Source organism: Cucurbita moschata, unplaced genomic scaffold, assembly GCF_002738365.1.
Source record: "Cucurbita moschata cultivar Rifu unplaced genomic scaffold, Cmos_1.0 Cmo_Scf00024, whole genome shotgun sequence".
NCBI classification, from domain to species: Eukaryota; Viridiplantae; Streptophyta; class Magnoliopsida; order Cucurbitales; family Cucurbitaceae; genus Cucurbita; species Cucurbita moschata.
Window position 1 is genome coordinate 3,874,624 of NW_019268540.1, and position 7,495 is coordinate 3,882,118.

At 37.9% G+C, this 7,495-nt stretch overlaps 1 long non-coding RNA gene across 1 annotated transcript; it reads right to left on the reverse strand.

Moving 5' to 3' along the window:
- Positions 1-204: 204 nt before the first annotated feature.
- On the reverse strand, positions 205-7,162 carry LOC111461040. Its single transcript, XR_002713519.1, has 4 exons — positions 7,151-7,162; positions 4,939-4,945; positions 556-559; positions 205-300 (listed from the first exon to the last, which is right to left on the reverse strand). It is a non-coding gene; the product is annotated as an uncharacterized LOC111461040 (long non-coding RNA).
- Between the last annotated feature and the right edge of the window lie 333 nt (positions 7,163-7,495).

Below are 7,495 nucleotides of genomic sequence, written 5' to 3' on the forward strand. Positions count from 1 at the left end.
TCTCTATTTGATCACCACACTCCATAAGACCCTTTGCTCTGAGCTAATTTTCCATTAGCTCACTCCAATGATCATAGTGACTAGTTTCATAAATTCAGCGGAGTTCATTAAATGCAACTTAAAGTGCATTTAATTAATCTCTTTCTTGAAGCTCAACTTTGCACAACATATAAAGGAGGTCACCAACGTCTTCTAGAATTTCTTTTGATGAGCTCACCATAGCTTGAATATAACTGTATAAGGTTTGTTGTAGCTTCTTAGCTCTCGTCCTTGTAATTGGAACTTGAGGTATGAAAATTCCTTAATCAGTTCATACCACTCATACTCTCTGTGGTGGCTCTGAAACCAATTGTTAGATTTTGACAGAAACATAAACCATTAGAGTTTCAAGTGATGATATTATTGCTTGACTTTTATAGCTTTACAAATGACCAGAAATAGAAACTAACCACAAATATTGCAAATAGAAACTAACCACAAATCTTGCAAATGGTTGAATACAAACAAAACCTTTGTGTTTTTTTGATACCTTTTTGGTGTTATTCTTTTTCAAACCTTGCTTTAGGTTTGATGTTTAGACCGATTCATTGAATTAGTTTTGATTAAGCTAATTCTAGAGTGAGTCGTCTTGGAATCTAAGAGTGACCATCATAGATTCCAATTTCGATCTAAGAGTCATTCATCTTCTAACCAACTCTTGGTTGGAATCAATTCGTTAAGTTAGCTTTCTTTGTAAACGTTTGCAAGGATTGTTGACGTTTATCAGTAGTCTGAGTCATGAACATTCTGTATGGTGGGAGATCTTAGGAGTTTCTTGTGTTTCTGTGTTTGAAGACCTTAGTCCCTTACTCTTGAGTAGTACCTAGCATTCTTGTTACATTGGTAGTTGTAGAGTTATAGAAGAATCTTGAATACTTGGTAAGAATTCCTTGAAATACTTTCTAAGTGTTTATAAGGCCCTAACTTGGTTTAGGTTCCAAACTTGCTCAAATCAACATGAAATCTTGAACGTTTCTTCATACCCTTAGGAATAGACTCATATAAAAAGTAGTAGGTCATTTGGAGTATGTTTAGATCTTGATATCATAAAGAGTTTGAAAGGCATTTTGTTCATTTTATCCCCTAATTCTTAGTTTTGCTACTTAACGTGTTCTAATGACTTTCAAACTTCACATCATTAAACATCATAAAATAAGATCTACTACAAAGTTTCATAATATTTTGAGGTCATTTATAGCATGAACCGAAGACTACATCATTAAACATGTTCTATCATATTGCTAAGGTTGGCCGAACAAAATGTCCCCCACATGCATTGGTATGACATCACAAAAAACTTCATCTTTATATCTTCCAAGAGTAAAAGAAATAAGAGCTTGGGAGTTCACCTTAATTTCTTCCTTGTTTGTCAACCATTGAAGTTTGTATGGTTTTGGATGGGGATGGACAAAAAGTTGAAGTCTTTTTACAAGGAAGTTGCTTACCACATTTGTCCAATTTCCACTATCAATCACCAAGCTGCATGGGTTTCCTTTGATCAAACATCTTGTGTGGAACAAGTTTTCCCTTTGATCTTCAAATTCTCTTCCTTGATTTAAACATTGAGTACCCTTCTTGTGATCAAAGATATGAAATTACCTTTTTCAACATACTCATCATCATATGCTACGATTTCTTCCACTAGCTATGAATCATGATCCTCACATTTATCATCTGAATCAAGTATGCCATTCCTTATTACCATAACTTTTTTATTAACACACTCTTTGCTTATGTGTCCAAACCCTTTGCACTTCCAACATTGAATAGAACTAGACTTCTTCTTTACCGTTTTTGAAGCTTCATAATTTTTACCATTGGAACTCTCAGCCTCCACTCTTTTAGCAGTCACATACTTTTCTTTTGGTGACATCGATTCATTTCTATTCACAAAACTATCCTTGTTCCAAGCCTTAGAATTTGAAAAGGTGTTAATTCGTGATGTGTACCTTTTTTAATGCTCTTTTTCTTCCTTCAATTGGTCTTCAATTTTGAGAGCATAATGATACATGTCTTCCAGATATGGTGGTGGATTTCTGTCAACAAGATGAGCAATTTCTCGATTCAAACCTCCAAGGAATCTAGACATGGTATCTTCTTCTTCTTCTCTAACATTTGCTCTTTCCATCATAGTCTCCATCTCTTGATAATATTCTACCACACTTTTTGTTCCTTGCCTCAAACCTTGCAATTTAGTTTTCAAATTTCTTTCATAATGTTTTGGAACATACCTTTTTCTCATGGCTTCTTTAAGTTCTTCCCAAGTCTCTATTGGATCCTCCTCTTTTCTTCTTCTTTCGGATTTGAGATGTTGGTACCAATCACCGGCATGATTGGTAAATTCGGCAATAGCGAGTCTCATCTTCTTATTTTCACCATAGGTGTTGCAATCAAACACATGCTGATATGAACTAAGAGATATCAATCATACAATATACTTCAATGAAGATGTGAAGAAAATATTGTTGAAATTATCCAAAGATATTTCAATTCATGCCACATTTTGAAGAAGAATGAAGTTTTATGTTATAAATTTGGGGTGGATTACAATTTAGAGTTATTATATTTCATTAATGTATTTTAATACTTTTTATTTACTTTAGGCACAATTACATAATGGTTAATTATGGCCATTAAGTATGAATGTTACAACTCTTGAAATGTCTTAATAGTTTCATTTTGAGGCTATATAAAGCCATGTAGGTTGTATTTGTAAGTAGACTTGGAAAATATATTTAAAAGAAGCATTTGTGCTTTCTTTAGCCAATGGCTAAGTTTATTTTGCAATTCTATATAGTTTAGGTTGCATGTAGAATCATTCAAGCTCGACATGATCAATCTTGTTTGTGGAGGGATTCGAATCTCAATCAAGTGTTCTTGCCTTGAGATATTTGATCAACAAGAATCATTCAAGTAAGACGTGATGAATCTTGCTTGTGGAGTGACTCGAATCTCAAACAATGTTCTTACCTTGAGATATTCGATCAACAAGGTAATCCAAATCTTATTCCCCTTGTATTGATTCCTTATTATATCACATGCTCTATCTTTCTTTCCCATTGCAAGTATGCCTTAGAATCTGCCGTTCCACAAAAGGGTGGGATTTTGACTTTAACTCCCCCATCTCTATCTTCATGTATTTTTTCCCATTTCCATCATACCTTGAATTGCTTGAAGAATAGTTGTATTAAGATCTGGTACTGGTGGTACTCCTCCTTTATGTGACATTTTTTCACAGTAATGGGGACCTCTCCACACTTCTCACAAAAATTTCACTAAGGGACACTCGTGTTTAACACTCAAAGGTAGGCTTTTGGTACTAGGTCAATAATGTAAAGGCTGGCTTTTTTTTTGTGCAATCTTGCTTTAAGGTTGATTATAACCAATTCAACGATTAATTCTAACAAGCTAAGACTAGTATCTCAAGAATCAAGGGCTTGAAAATTTTGAACAGACTCAAATAAATGATAAGAACTGAATATATATTTTTTTCTTCTCAGAACTGATTCTTTTTTTTTTTTTTACCGATTTTGTTTTTCTTTTATTTTTCTACTGATTCTTCTTTCTTTCTTTCTTTCTTTCTTTCTTTTTTTCGATAATCTGAGAGAGATGAAAAAAAAATTGATAGAAAAAAATAACAGTAAAGATATTTCACCTCTTAGAGCGGCCAAAGAACGTCGACCAAATGCTTTGATACCAAATGATAAACGGTAACAATGCTGGATTTTTGCAAAGCTAGAGGTCCTTCTAGAATCCTTGCAAACATTCATAAAGAATGCTAACTTAACGAATTGATTCCAACCAAGAGTTGGTTAGAAGATGAATGACTCTTAGATCGAACTTGGAATCTATGATGGTGATAAGCGCCAACAATGCTGGATTTTTGCAAAGCTAGAGGTCCTTCTAAAATCCTTGCAAAACGTTCACAGAGAAAGCTAACTCAGCGGATTGATTCCAACCAAGAGCTGGTTAGAAGATGAATGACTCTTAAATCGAACTTGGAATCTATTATTGTAACGACCTAGGAAAGAAAAAACTCAGTCGCCGGAAAACCCGCGAGTTTTCCGGTGACCACCGAGTTTCGCGGAACCCATGCGAAACGACGGCCACAGCATGCCCAGCCTTCAGCCCACGACTCCCAGCACCATCAGGATACCTGCAAAGGGAGAAAAGATAAAAAACTACGAGAGAGAGAGAGAGAGATTTTGGAAAAAAAAGTCGGCGAGTGTCCAATTTGTCCGACGAACCCCCAAACCACCCTCAAACTGACACCAAACGACCTGTTACTGCCACGAGAAGGATCCCTAACAAAAGCACGATAACTCAAGGTGCGTTTTGTGCTTTTTTGTAAATGCCGTCGTCGGTAACCGAGGTATGAAAATTGGGTATTTCCTAATCATTCTTAGATCTGTGGTTTTAGGAACCCTTAGGCCGCAAAACTCCCGGAAAAGAAAGAAGGACAAAGAAGGACGACAAATAAAGAGGAAGAGGAAGAAAGAGGACCAAAATCGGCAACGGAAATGCCGCGGGTAGGAGAGAGAAAACTCGCCAGAAAATCGGCCGGAGTCGGGTAAGGAAGACGAGGTCCACGGATCCGGGTCAACCCGAACCCAAAACCCGAGAGAGTCAGCCCATTCTTTCCCTCGGCCTCTGCCTTCGGCCCAGCCCAACTACAGTGGCCCTAACCTTAGACTAGCTCAGAAGCTATGGTTCAGTTGAACCAACCCGAGACCAGACCCACGGTCCAATCGAGCCGGCCTGCAACCCAAAAAAACTTTTGGCCCAGCCCAATAAGCCGAGGCCCAACGATAGTCTTGGCCCAGTAGCCTCTGCAACCCGCGACCCAGACCACGACCCGAACTGGACTACGACCCGCTCTTCGACCCGACGCTACCACACGACGTGGCTCGTTCTGCTGCTGCCACGTGTCACAAAGCAATGCAGGCGGTCACTCAGCTCGGCTCGATGCAAACGGTTTGGCTCCCTCCGGCGACGCTCCGACGGCTCCTCCGGCGGCTCCCAGTGGCTATTCGGTTCGGCTCACCTATTTTCAGCCCGGTTTCCACTGTTTCGACCCTCCCAAATCTGTTTTCGGCCCCGATTAAGGTATCCGAGGCCATGTTAGAGCTGTATTTCACATTTATTGAATTATAGGGAAATTAATTGTGAAATACTAACGAAAAGTGGTGAACGGTGTGATAGGAAACAAACCCTGGCAACGTAGGAAGCAGCTCTCACGGAACGGGAGCTTACGTTTAGCTATTTAGGGAGTACTTCGGCCAAGGCCAACCAAGTAAGTGGCCTTACTATAGGATAGGCAAAAGAAATTGTATGAGTTATGATGATGTGTGGATTACGATGCTTGATGATATGTGTAGTATATACATATTTTGATGAATGATGCACTTGATATGTTTGACACACTTTGTGGCAATATGATGAGTATGATGATTGCATGATGTTTACCTTAATATGATGATAGTTTCCATATTGAGCATGCTAGATGATGATGAGTGCCATATTGCATCACGTCGTTAGATCGACATAGGACACAACCCTAAGAGCATGAAAATTATATTAATATAAATATCCACGAGTATGTTTACCTAGAGTAACAAAGAGATGAGACTAGAGGGTTGTGTCAGAAGAGACATTACGATGGATTTAGAGGGACCTCATGCATATTGTATGTTCATAAGCATAGGGCTACTTCCCCTAGAGATGATGAGTGCGGACGCGCACCTTATGATGAGCGTGAATGCGCACAGGTGCGAAAGCACACAGATGAGGGTGTTCATGAGGCGCATGACACTATGGGGTTCTGCTGACCTCCAGACGTCGCTACAGATTAGCTTGACCAGAGGGTCCAGGGGGTGTGTGAGCGCCCTGGAGATTCACACTCACACGTGTGAGTCATGTGTAGGAAAGTACTACACATCCAATTTGTCCGAGACGGGAGGCCACCCCTAAAGATGATTAGAGATAGGTCCCTAATTCATGATTGCATGTGTTTGCATTAGCATGACCCCTATAGTGGGGTCATTTACTGAGTATTTCTTCGAAATACTTAGGCCGTGTGCCATATTGTTTTTCAGGTAAAGGCAAGGCTCCCATGTACGGTTGACGGTGGCATCGTGATCAAAGACTGTGGCGCGTGCGTAGGATAGTTGCATATTTAAAATTCCTAGTCTTGGTTAGGATAGGGCATTTGCATTTCACTCATTTATATTATTTAATTTGTAATCGTTTTTTTTTTAATCTTTTTGAACTCCAGCATGATGTTTGAAACACGTAAGTCCTGCAGTGTTTTCCAATGTTTGAATGTATTCTGAAGTTTTAAATTTTTCTGCTAATAAAAATGAGCATTCCTAGATTTTATTCTGCATTAGAGATGAGCATGAGACGTTAGTGGCGACTCTAGATATGTGAAAATTTAGGGTCATTACAATGATGGTCACTCTTAGATACCAAGACAATTCACTCTAGAATTAGCTTGATCAAAACTAATTCAATGAATCAGTTTAAACATCAAACCTAAAGCAAGGTTTGAAAAAGAATAACACCAAAAAGGTATCAAGAAAGCACAAAGGTTTTGTCTATATTCAACAATCCGTCCAAACATGAATATTACATGCCTTTAAATAGGCCCAAAAGATAACCCTAACATAATAAAGTTCAGCCACCAAACACAGATCACTAATGAATGCTATTAAATACAAATAGAAGAAAATAAGGCATTCATAAATTGTCTAAATTGGTAATTTAACTACAAATGACAAGTCTTCTAATCACTTTCCAATGTTAGCCACTCTATTATTTTCTTGATTTGATACTTGAATCTTCTTTGTATTGCTTCTTGTAATTGCTCGTTCAGGTACATGGAAGTGATCAGTTGTTGGATTCATATCATCCCCCCTTTCTTTAAAAGGATTTGTCCTCAAATCAAATTCTTCATTCTTTCCGAACAAGAACTGAATATTGTTTTTTTTTCCTCTATTTCTCACTTTTTTTTCTCACTTTTTTTTCTCACCTTTACCTTAGTTTCTTCTCTCCACTGTTGTTCTTCATATTCTTTTATTTTCTTCTCTAATTTCAATTGGTCACAATGTACTTCATATGGAGACAATGGAAGTAAAGTAAATTTTTTTCCACAGAAATTAAAAGTATACTTGTTCATCAAACTATCAAATGTTACTTTTCTATCATATTGCCAAGGTCGGTCGAACAAGATGTCCCCCACATGCATTGGTATGACATCACAAACAACTTCATCTTTATATCTTCCAAGAGTAAAAGAAATAAGAGCTTGAGAGTTCACCTTAATTTCTTCTTCGTTTGTCAACCATTGAAATTTGTATGGTTTTGGATGTGGATGGATAGAAAATTGAAGTCTTTTTACAAGAAAGTTGCTTACCACATTTGTGCAACTTCCACTATCGATCACCAAGCTGCATGG